Genomic DNA, 12,696 nt, shown 5'->3' on the forward strand with positions numbered 1-12,696 from the left:
AAACAGGAGCAAAGTAAGCGGACTCATACCTACCTGGAGATGCCATTGAGGAGATCATATGCATGCAAAGCAGATGTTCCACATCCTCTAACATTTCTCTGATGAAAATGGGGACATTCACGCTCTACACCGCCTCTGTTCCCCTTCATAATAACAATGGCTGTCCTATAGCTATTTTAAGCCCACAAATACATAATCAAAAGGGCGTGTTAGGATCAAAATCCTGCACCAGAAGACTATTGATTTCTCGGACCTTTTTAATAGGTGCCAATTTGAGAAAGCTCACTCCAGACCCTTGTCAGGAGCTTGGCTCATGTCTGTGAATGGGCCTCTAATGAGCAGCCTGGGGACTTTGACAAGAGACCCTTAATGGTCCTTTAATGGGGCTGGATGCTTTCCTGATGGCCTGGAATCTTCAATCCAGCCCTTGGAAGGCCTATACCTTCCAGAGGGGAGGCGGGGGAGACAGGGCAGGGAAAGAGAAGCCATTTGGAGTCAGTTTTGCAACCCTAAACTTAGAAAATCCCCAGCAGAAGATGGGAGGGGTTTGCCAGCTAAAACTGGCAAGTGGCTTGTGAGATCATAGACTCATAGAACTGTAGAGATGGATGCAGTTCTTCTGCATGTGGATCGGGCAAAAAAGACCAAGAGTGGGTTCAACAGTCAGGAAGGCGGTTTTGGCACTTGCTGTAGAGGGAAGTGAGGGGCAAAAATTCTGTGTGGTAGTAAATTAGCAAAATTGTATAAGACAGGTAGAAATATCTGCTGGAAATGTAAAGAAAAAGAAGGCACCTTTTATCATATGTGGTGGTCATGCAAAGTAATAAAAGCATTCTGGGAAATGATATGCAATGAGTTGAAAAAAATGTTTAAACTAACTTTTATTTTTTAAAAAAACCAGAGGCTTTTCTATTAGGAATTGTAGGCGCTGATATTCCATGGGAGAGGAAAAGACTTTTTATGTACATGACGACAGCCATGTGGATATTACTAGCCCAGAGGTGGAAAGAAGACAAAGTCCCTACCAGAGAAAAATGGAAAATTAAACTGTTGGATTATGTCAAAATGGCAAAACTGACCGGAAAGCTCAGGAACTAAGAAGACCAAAACTTTAACAAAGAATGGGAAAAAATTTATAACTTATCTGGGAGACCACTGTAAGCAGATGAAAGCATTAGCAGTATTGCAATAACACTTGTAATGTAGCAAATGCTATGGAGATAATGGAGTGATATAAAATATGGACTACTCAATAATATGCAGGAATTTTTAAATATGGATGTCTATGGATGTATTGTTAAGATTTTATACTTGTAAAATCAAATAAAAATTATTTCAAAAAGAAAGAAAGAAAAGAAAAGAAAATTCTGTGTGCAGCCCACAAGTTCCATGTCAAAGTACTCTTGCAGCCAACTTGGCACAAACAACAACAACAATAAATTTATACCCCGCCCAACTGGCTGGGTTTCCCTAGCCACTCTGGACGGCTTCCAACAGAACACCAAAATACAATAACTTATTAAACATTGAAAGCTTCCCTAAACAGGGCTGCCTTCAGATGTCTTCTAAAAGTCTGGTAGTTGTTTTTCTCTTTGACATCTGGTGGGAGGGCATTCCACAGGGCGGGTGCCACTACCAAGAAGGCCCTAGGCTGGTTCCCTGTAACTTGGCTTCTCGCAGCGAGGGAACAGCCAGAAGGCCCTTGGTGCTGGACCTCAGTGTCCGGGCAGAATGATGGAGGTGGAGACACTCCTTCAGGTATACTGGACCGAGGCCGTTTAGGGCTTTAAAGGTCAGCACCAATACTTTGAATTGTACTCGGAAACGTACTGGGAGTCAATGTAGGTCTTTCAATACCGGTGTTATGTGGTCTCCGCGGCTGCTCCCAGTCACCAGTCTGACTGTTGCATTCTGGATTAGTTGTAGTTTCCGGGTCCCCTTCAAAGGTAGCCCCACATAGAGCACATTGCAGTAGTCCAAGCGGGAGATAACTAGAGCATGCACCACTCTGGCGAGACAGTCCACAGGCAGGTAGGGACTCAGCCTGCGTACCAGATGGAGCTGGTAAACAGCTGCCCTGGACACAGAATTGTCCTGTGCCTCCATGGACAGCTGTGAGTCCAGAATGACTCCCAGGTTGCGCACCTGGTCCTTCAGGGGCACAGTTACCCCATTCAGGACCAGGGAGTCCTCCACACATACCTGCCTCCTGTCCACCAAAAAGAGTACTTCTGTCTCGTCAGGATTCAACCTCAATCTGTTAGCCACCATCCATCCTCCAAATCCTAAGACGGTTGGATGGTGCCGTGTAAACCTGCTTCTGGCAACTCCTGCAGCAAGGCTGGTGCAAATGTATTGCTTCCCTTTCCTTTGGACCACATCAGTAAGAATGATCTTGTCATCGGGGAAGCCCAGGACCTCCATACACTCTGCCTAGACTTGCGCCCCAAGGAGGTCTGCAAACACAGTGGTTTGGCTTCACCCCCAGTGGTGCACTCCATTGTTTCTCAAAACAGGTGAGTGCCAGCAAGCAAGGTGTGCCCAAAGGTGATCTGGTCCAACCCCCTGCCATGCAGGCATCAAAGGTGGTCAGAAAAGTATTTCCCTGGGGAATCTGGGTTAGGGAGGTTTGGATGCCGGTCTGTCTGTTTGTAGGAGAGTCCTTGCCTTGACTTCTTCTCTGTCCCAAGGTTGATTTTGGATAGGTACCACATGGGAATAAAGGTAAAGGTAAAGGGAACCTGACCATTAGGTCCAGTCATGGATGACTCTGGGGTTGCGGCATTCATCTCGCTTTACTGGCTGAGGGAGCCGGCATGACTAAGCAGCTTCTGGCAAACCAGAGCAGCACACAGAAACGCCATTTACCTTCCCGCCAGAGCGGTACCTATTTATCTACTCGCACTGGCGTGCTTTCAAACTGCTAGGTTGGCAGGAGCAGGGACTGAGCAACGGGATCTCATCCCATCATAGGGATTCGAACCACCGACCTTCTGATCGGCAAGTCCTAGGCTCTGTGGTTTAACCCACAGCGCCATCTGTGTCCCTTGTATTGTTTGGATAGGTACCACATGGGGAAAGGATGCTAAACTCGGTGTGCGATTGGACTTATCCAGCAGGATCTTCTTATGTTCTTACACAAATATGGGGGGGGGGGGTAAGCAATAAAGTCCTATTCAGGGCAGATTCCTTGGAATGAATGGGTCTAAGTTAGGCACGCTCCTTAGCATCAGTGGGGCTACTCCGAGTGGGGCAAGCAGCGGACACAACCCAAAATTGAAAAATCAAACCATTTGCTCACAAATACAGTGGTACCTCGGGTTACAGACACTTCAGGTTACAGACGCTTCAGGTTACAGACTCCGCTAACCCAGAAATAGTTAAGAGTTGGGTTAAGAACTTTGCTTCAGGATGAGAACAGAAATTGCAGAGCGGCAGTGGTAGACTAAAGTGGTGCTTCAGGTTAAGAACAGTTCCAGGTTAAGAACGGACCTCCAGAACGAATTAAGTTCTTAACTCGAGGTACCACTATACACAGCTTGGGAAGTGCCAGTGACTGGAGGGTCTTGCAAAGCCCCCTTAGCAGTGCTTTGAGAATCAGTTGATGGTTCCAAAAGAAGCAGCCTGGATAGCTCAGTTGGTTAGAGTGTGGTCCTGATAACGCCAAGGTTGCAGGTTCGGTTCCCATTTGGGACAGCTGCATATTCCTGCATTGCAGAGGGTTGGACTAGATGGTCCTCAGGGTTTCTTCCAACTCTACGGTTCTATGACTCTGAGCCAAAGGCACCATGTGCTGGCCCCTTAGAGCTAATGGGGCACTGCCCCACCACCCCCATTCTGCCTGCATCCAGGCCCTCACCTGCCTATCTACTTACTACAACCAGTCCATGGGTGAGGCACGGTGGCAATGGCTGTCAGTGTCCTCCTCCTTAGTCCTGGCGTTGCCCTCTAGAACTCAGGTGGGGGGCGGGAGGAGACTGGGAACAAAACCTGCAATTAAATTGGCTCTGTCCGTCATTGGCTCTGGCGCCACCTACTGTCAGGCTCCCTGCATTCCACCCAACCATTCCAAAAGGGCACAGCCCACCACTGCAATCCGCACAGGTCCATCAGCACCCAGAAGGAGATCTCTCTCTCTCTCTCTCTCCTGGCCCAAACCAGGTTTCTTTGCACTGTTCAGAGATTCAGAAAATCCAAACAAGGCAGATTTAGGCTGAAAGTGAGTCTGAGGGAAAACTAGGTCAGGTATTTTAAGCTCAAGCGCTTGCTCAAACCGCAACCCAAAATGTATGTTAATAGCAGGAGCATTAAGCGGCAGGGCTGCTGTGGCACGACCGTCACGCAGGATGACATCATGCGTGCAAGGAATGATGCTGGAAAGATGTTCCAAATGAGTTCTGCTCGGGAAGACGGCTCTGTTCCGCCCCCACTATTGGAGGCAGCGGTGCTTCTGAATCCCAGTTGCTGAAAACCAGAGGAGGGGAGAGTTGTTCTTGCACCCGGGTCCTGCTTGCAGTGGCACCTGGATGGCCACTGTGAGAAGAGAATGCTGGTCTAGGTGGGCGGTTGGCCTGATCTAACAGGCTCTCTTTATGTTCTTGCCTTCATCTTGGGGTGTTTCTGCCTCCTCGGTTGCCCTTTGGACGCACCTTCCATCTTGCTCTGTAGTTCTGGCTGTTGCCAGTGGACTGACCCAATGTATAATGAAGGCGTCTGGCGAGCTTCCCTGGGGAAAGCATTCCACAAACGGGGAGCCACTGCAGAAAAGGCCCCGTTCCTGCGTTGCCACTCTCTGGATCCCTTGTGGAGAAGGCACACCGAGAAGGGCTTCAGATGGTGAAAGCAGAGTCTGGGTTGGTTCATATGGAGAGAGATGGTCCTTAAGGTATTGCAGTCCTGTTTAAGGCTTTATAGGTCGAAACCAGCACTTTGAATTGCATCGGGAAACTAATTGGCAGCCAGTGAGATGGACTCAGTATAAAGTGGCTTCCTATGTCTAGAAGGGACTAGAATGATGCTTTCAGAACTGGGAGAGACTTCCTGCTTGAAACCCCAAAGAGACGTCCATGTGGAAATGGCAGTATTGTATCAGTAGTTCATGGGCTTCTATCTTGCACTATTGATAAAGATTTGAGGATGTTATTACTCCTCTACTACTATCCATACCGGGACGCGGGTGGCGCTGTGGGTTAAACCACAGAGCCTAGGACTTGATGATCAGAAGGTTGGCGGTTCAAATCCCCACGTCGGGGTGAGCTCCCGTTGCTCGGTTCCTGCTCCTGCCAGCCTAGCAGTTCGAAAGCACATCAAAGTGCAAGTAGATAAATAAGTACCGCTCCAGCGGGAAGGTAAACGGCATTTCCGTGCACTGCTCTAGTTCGCCAGAAGCGGCTTAGTCATGCTGGCCACATGACCCAGAAGCTGTATGCCGGCTCCCTCGGCCAATAAAGCGAGATGAGCGCCGCAACCCCAGAGTGGTCACGGCTGGACCTAATGGTCAGGGGTCCCTTTACCTTTACTATATCCATACCAGGTCTCTCAATCATTGCTACTGTGCTCTTTATTCTAGCAGGTCAAGATAATCAGGTGACAGCAAAAACTGCAACAAAAAAATTAGCAGGGGCAATTAGAATAATTATTTGATTATTGATGTAAACTTCCAGAATGTATTTTGTATAGTTGAGTTTTTAAATAGTTTTTTATTTATATTTTTCAAACTTATACATTTCATTTGTTTTACAATCAATTTAACATTTCCAAATTTTGACTTCCTCCCCTCCATTTTCTGCGGTTCCTTAAATTAATTTTTAAAAATATCTTCTGCATATCCAAGTTCATTTAACTTGCTCATTTATTTGTCTACTGTAAATGTATACTCTTATAAAGCTGGTTATTACATTAATCCTGCTAATGTTTTTACCTGTTTACAATTTATCTGTAAATATTCAATAAACTATTTCCATTCTTTTATAAAAAAGCTTGTTATCTTGATTTCTTATTCTTCCGCCAATTTTTTCCATTTCTCCATCTTCCATAAGTTTTTGAATCCATTCTTCCTTTGCTGGGACTTCTTCTGCTTCTTTCCACTTTTGGGCAAGTAGCATTCTTGCTGCTGTAGTTATACATAAATAAATTTCTATACAATTTAGGTAGCTCTGTCCCAATAATTCCCAAGAGAAAAGCTTCTGGGTTGTTTTAAAAAATAAAAGTTATTTTGAACATCCTTTTCAATTCATTATATATCATTTCCCAATAAGCTATGTTTTTATCTTCTGTACATTTTATTTTATTTTATTGTTGTGGCTAGTGGCTGATGCAAATAAAGGTTCTTCTTCTTACCCCAAAGAGCTGTTGCCTCACCTAGAATGATGCATTCAGGGAAGGGTTGAAGCTTGATGGTAGAGCAGCTGGCTTTCTCTACCAGGTTCAATCCCCAGCATCTCCAGGTATGGCTAAGAGAGACCCCTACTTGAAGCCATGGAGAGCTGCTGCTGCTGCCAGTCAGTGTTGACAATGCTAAGCTTGGTGGACCTCAGGATCTGACTCAATATAAAGTTGCTTCCTATGTTCCTAGACTAGATGATGTGTTCAGAAGTGAGATAAACTCCCTTCTTAAAACCCCAGAGACCTACTGCCAGACCAACTGTAGACAATGCTGGAGGACCCAACAGTTTCACTCTGCACAAGGAAGCTTCCAGTGTGGTGTAGTGGTTAAGAGCGGTAGTCTCGTAATCTGGAGAACCGGGTTCGATTCCCCGCTCCTCCACATGCAGCTGCTGGGTGACCCTGGGCTAGTCACACTTCTCTGAAGTCTCTCAGCCCCACTCACGTCACAGAGTGTTTGTTGTTGGGGAGGAAGGGAAAGGGGAATGTTAGCCACTTTGAGACTTCTTCAGGTAGTGATAAAGCGGGATATCAAATCCAAACTCTTCTTCTTCTTACAAAAAATAAAATAATAATCAGAGCACCCTTCCTGGTCTGCCATGGGGTGCTTGTAGCAGCCTGTTCAGAAGCACAGGCTTTCCATTCATATTCCAGATCCTTCGTGATTACACACACACACACACACACACACACACACACACACCTCAAAAAAATGTCTTATTTTTCTTGTCTGTCTTTAAACCAAAATAGATGAAACGACAAAAAAAAAAACCACACAACCATTTGAAAAATTGAATACAGCTTAATGCAAATTCCCCCTTGTAGATGCTAGTGCTGAACCCTCGACTTTCAAAGCCACCTTCTCCAAAAGCTTTTGGCGACAGCTGTTGGCCTCTTTCTAAAGTGCCGCACACACATTCCCCAGCCAGGCGAAACAGCTGTTCCCGTCACATCTGCAGCTGCCGGGTCATTGCCGTGCCTGGAAAGCCACCGTTTACCGGCTCAGGCCTCCCTAGGTCACTTGCACTCACATCCAGAGTACATATATAAGGCCGCCACAATGTGCTTGACCCGTGTCCAAGACTGTGAATCATCGCATACGCTCCGACATTTCTCCAATTAAAAAATAGGAATGCCCTATTCCATAATACGAATTTTACTCTTTATAACCTGCCCATCTGACTGGGTTTCCCCAGCCACTCTGGGAGGCTTCCAATATGTATAGAAAACATAATAAAACATGGGAGGGGGGACGGCACTGCCCTATACAGGACTGCTTTTAGATGACTTGAGGGTCAGAAAACTCCATACCCTCCAACATTTCTCCAATGAAGTTAGGGATATCCTAAGGAAAAACAGGACACTCTGGGAACAAATCAGAAACCAGGAGTTTTTGTAAATTTGGGACTGTCCCAATTTTGTAAATTTGGGTCCTCACACTGCTTTGTAACCAAACCTATCAGTGTGGAGTAGTGTATAGGGTATTGCAGACCCTCCAAGTGTCCCTGTTTTCCAGGGACAGGCCTGGATTTATATAAGCCATCCCATTTTCTGATTTGATCCCGGAATGCCCCACTTTTCCTTGTTGTTGTTGTTTAGTCATGTCCAACTCTTCGCCACCCCATGGACCAGAGCATACCAGGCACTCCTGTCTTCCACTGGGTCCCGCAGTTTGGTCAAACTCATGTTCGTAACATCAGGGTTTTTTCCAGGGAGTCTTCTCTTCTCATGAGGGGGCCAAAGTATTGGAGCCTCAGCTTCAGGATCTGTCCTTCCAGTGAGCACTCAAGGCTGATTTCCTTCAGAATGGATAGGTTTGATCTTCTTGAGTCCATGGGACTCTCAAGAGTCTCCTCCAGCACCAGAATTCAAAAGCATCAATTCTTCGGCGATCAGCCTCCTTTATGGTCCAGCTCTCACTTTCAGCTCTCACTGTGAGCTGAACCCAGTCAGATGGGTGGCTTATAAATAATAGCATCACCATCATCATCATCATCATCATCATCATCATCATCATCATCATTATGAGGCTGGCCTCCCCCCCAAAAAAAAAAAACTTAACTGAAAGGTGACCCAGAGGTCCACTCTTGACAGCGCAAACTGAGCAGCTGAAGAAAGTTAGCAGCTTCAGAGCCTTTTGTCTCCTCTCCTTCCCTCCCTCCCAATTATTCACCATAAATCAATGCTGCCTTGTGATGTCCCGGGGTAAATATACTCATTGTCTAACACCTTGTCAAAAGCCAGCGGGTGATCTTGCTCCATAACTCGTGCTGACATATTGATCCCAGTGGCAGTTGTCTGGATACCTCTGTAAGGAAAGAGAAACAAATCCTCTTTTACTGTCCTCTTCTGACAGACTGTGTGTGTGTGTGTGTGCTGAAAGACTTCAACCAGTCCCAGATGCTAAAAGTCAGCTAAATGGCAGGCAGGTTTAGGAAGGGGGCCAATGCAGGGAGAAGGCAGGATCCTCTTTAGACTGGCAGAAGGGGACAGGAACACAGCTTGGCCTAGACCAAGCATAGGCAAACTTGGCCCTCCAGATGTTTTGGGACTACAACTCCCATGATCCCTAGCTAACAGGACCAGTGGTCAGGGATGATGGGAATTGTAGTCCCAAAACATCTGGAGGGCCGAGTTTGCCTATGCCTGACCTAGACCTATGGAATCTAGGTTTGGGATGAAGGAGAAGAGAATGAGATGGTCCTTGGATAAATTCAAGGTTAAATTGCAAGATGGACAACTCCATATCCCAAAAAGAGTGACTCCACTTCAGAGAAATGATGTCAACTGCAGATGCTCACCCAAACAGATTTTGGTTGGAAAACAATGCTTTCTCAGCAAGGGTGATGAGTTCCCCTCAACTCATAGCTGTCAACGTTTTCCTTTTTTTAAGGGAAATCCCTTATTCCAAATAGGATTTCTTGCAAGAAAAGGGAAAAGTTGACAGCTATGCCAACTCCACCCCCTTCCTTTCCCACTTGTGCTCCACAATATCACCCCACCCCAATAAGTCCAGTCGGGGACGACTCAGGTTGTGGCGCTCATCTTGCTTTACTGGGTGAGGGAGCCAACATTTGTCCGCAGACTGTTTTTCCAGGTCATGTGGCCAGCATGACTAAGCCACTTCTGGAGAAACCAGAGCAGTGCACAGAAATGCTGTTTACCTTCCCGCCAGAGCGGTACCTATTTATCTACTTGCACTTTTTGGCTTGCTTTCAAACAGCTAGGTTGGCAGGAGCAGGGACTGAGCAACGGGAGCTCACCCCGTTGTGGGGATTTGAACCACCAACCTTCCGATCGGCAAGCCCTTGGCTCAGTGGTTTAGACCACAGCACCACCCGCGTCCCAGGCTGCCATGATAGTTAAGCAGGCATAAATTTAAGGAGGATATTTACAAATGGGAACAAGTGAGAAGCAGGGTGACGTACATGGTCAAGAGTGTGGAAACCAAGCCTTATGAGGAATGGTTCAGGGAGCTGGTGGTGTTTAGCCTGGGGAAAAGGAGTGAGAGGAGATATGATAGCCATCTTCAAATATCTGAAAGGCTGCCACATGGAAGAAGGAGCAGGATTCTTTATATGCTGCAATGGAGGGCGGGACCCAAACCAATGGATTCAAATGACAAGATATAAGATTCCGACTAAACTTTAGGAAGAACTTCCTGATGTCAAGAGCTGTTCAACAGTGGGATGGACCACCTTGGAAGGTTGAGGACTCCCCTTCATTGGAGGTTTTTGAACATAGATGGGGTGGCCATTAATCAGTAAACATTTAGCTGTGATTCTTGCAGTGTAGAGGGTTGGACTACATTGTGGGACGTGAAACACAAGAGCAGTCAAGTACAACATTCCTAGAGTGAATATGTTTACACATGGGGAGGAATGTTTGTCCAGCCAGCAGGTAAACTTCCTATTTCCTTCTGGGCTGGGACAGACTTCCTCTGCATGTGACTGGAGGTGGTGTGGCCTCACCTGTGCAGGTAATGGCAAAACCACAGGGCAGCCATCTCTGTGACTACTTTCATCGAAGAAGCAACATTTGCTTAGCCAAGAGAGGACAAAGGGACTGTCTCCTTACGAGATAGTTTCCAGGCATATGTTACTTTTCTAAGATAAGTCTGCCTTCTGGGATCCGATTGTGAACAGAATGTGAGTAAACTCTTTTTATACTTTTATAGAAGACTGTGTTGTGTCTTATCTTTTATGAGGGAATAAGGGGGAAATATCAGAACAGTTATTATAGAGGCTTTAGTGAGCCTGAGCAAACGCATCCGGCTGTGAGTTTAAAAAGGGGAATGTTACTCTGTTAAATTGTGAACTTGTTTACACAAGTTGGAAAGGCTATAATCAGACAATATATCCTCTCCTGCATCCCTGAACATTCCCACATAGATGCCTCCTTGGGCCCCTTCCAAACCTACAGTTCTATAAAAGTGCATTTGCTTTGCACAGCAAGGACTTCAGAGGAGACCTTCAGAGTCAGCGTGTTCATTTTCCTCAAAGTTTTTGCAATGACCAAACAAATCCAAACAACAAGGGATCCTTTCTAACTGCAAGAGGCAAACAATCAGGGTTCTCTGCCCCTTTATAGGTAAAACCCTGCGACATTGCACTGCATACTGGATGCAGCAGAAGCATTTGGCATTTCCTTCCTCTCTCCTGTTTTAAGGAGCTCCTGTTTCTGTAGCTGCAGCATAAAAGTTGGGGGATTGAGCCTCTAAGATAGGCAGCAGACACTTATCCACACTCATTTCCCTTAACAGGCACAAGGGGACAGTGAGTTCCCGGTGCCTTCACACCCCAAGCCTAATGGAGCATCTTTCCAATCTCAGGGAAATCTCCTGAGGGAACTCTGTACTCATCGGCAGCCACCCTCCAACCACACATTCTTTTTTCTCCCCCATATTCCTTCTCATTCCCACCTAACTGTTTAAAACATGGGTAGGCAAACTAAGGCCTGGGGGCCAGATTCGGCCCAATCACCTTCTAAATCCGGCCTGCGGATGGTCCAGGAATCAGTGTGTTTTTACATGAGTAGAATGTGTGCTTTTACAGTGGTACCTCGGGTTAAGTACTTAATTCGTTCCGGAGGTCTGTACTTAACCTGAAACTGTTCTTAACCTGAAGCACCACTTTAGCTAATGGGACCTCCTGCTGCTGCCGTGCCGCCGGAGCACGATTTCTGTTCTCAACCTGAAGCAAAGTTCTTAACCTGAAGCACCATTTCTGGGTTAGCGGAGTATTTAACATGAAGAGTATGTAACCTGAAGCGTATGTAACCTGAGGTACCACTGTGTTTAAAATGCATCTCTGGGTTATTTGTGGGGCCTGCCTGGTGTTTTTACATGAGTAGAATGTGTGCTTTTATTTTGAAACACACCTCTGGGTTATTTGTGGGGCATAGGAATTCATTCATATTCCCCCCCCCAAAAAAAAATATGGTCCAGCCCACCACAAGGTCTGAGAGACAGTGGACCGGCCCCCTGCTGAAAAAGTTTGCTGACCCCTGGTTTAAAAGAAGCTTCCAGAGAGGAGGGATCAGACCCAGGGAGCTGTTTTATTCCAGCTCAGATGATGCACCCATCAATTCTGCCAGTGTTTCATCGGGGTCTTGGTTTGGCATCATTCTGTCAGAAAATGCCAAGGACTAAACCAGGGATCTCTGATCTTCTGCAAGCAAAGGATGTCCTCCAGCAATGCTCTCTCCCTTAAGACACAGCCACCTACAAATCTGCTTTATAAAGAATCAGAGCACAGGTCCATCTAGCTCACCGCTGTCTAACCCCAGTGGTGCACAGCCTGCAGGTCTCTAGCCATTGCTGGATGCCAAGGACTGGCAGGGCTCTGGAGAGTTTGTGGCAGAGGCAGGGGACCAGGGCAATGTCTCCGGAGAGAGGAGCAGTGATTTGCTTGTCGAGGTCCCACAAGCCACCCCCAAATAAATCACAATTCACACATAATTTTTGTTTAAGGTTTTTGGCATAATTTTGTTTTTGTTTTTTTTAATAAAATATTTATTGAAATTCTCCAGAATAATACATTATAAAACAACAAAAAAGAAACAACAAAGATACAAAAATACAAATATATATATATAAAAACAACTAAAAAAAACACATAAAATTTCCCTTTACCTATTTTCTTTTAACTTATTTTCCGGACCTCCTCATACCTCCTTTTCTTATATTCCAATTCAAATTATAGATTCAGCAAATCCTCACCATTAGTTTTTACTTAATTCAAAACCTTATTTTCCATATCTCTTAAAACATTACAGCTGGAAACCACTTAATTTCTGTCCAACATCATTCTA

This window comes from Podarcis erhardii (assembly GCF_964252035.2).
Source record: "Podarcis erhardii genome assembly, chromosome: 7".
NCBI classification, from domain to species: Eukaryota; Metazoa; Chordata; class Lepidosauria; order Squamata; family Lacertidae; genus Podarcis; species Podarcis erhardii.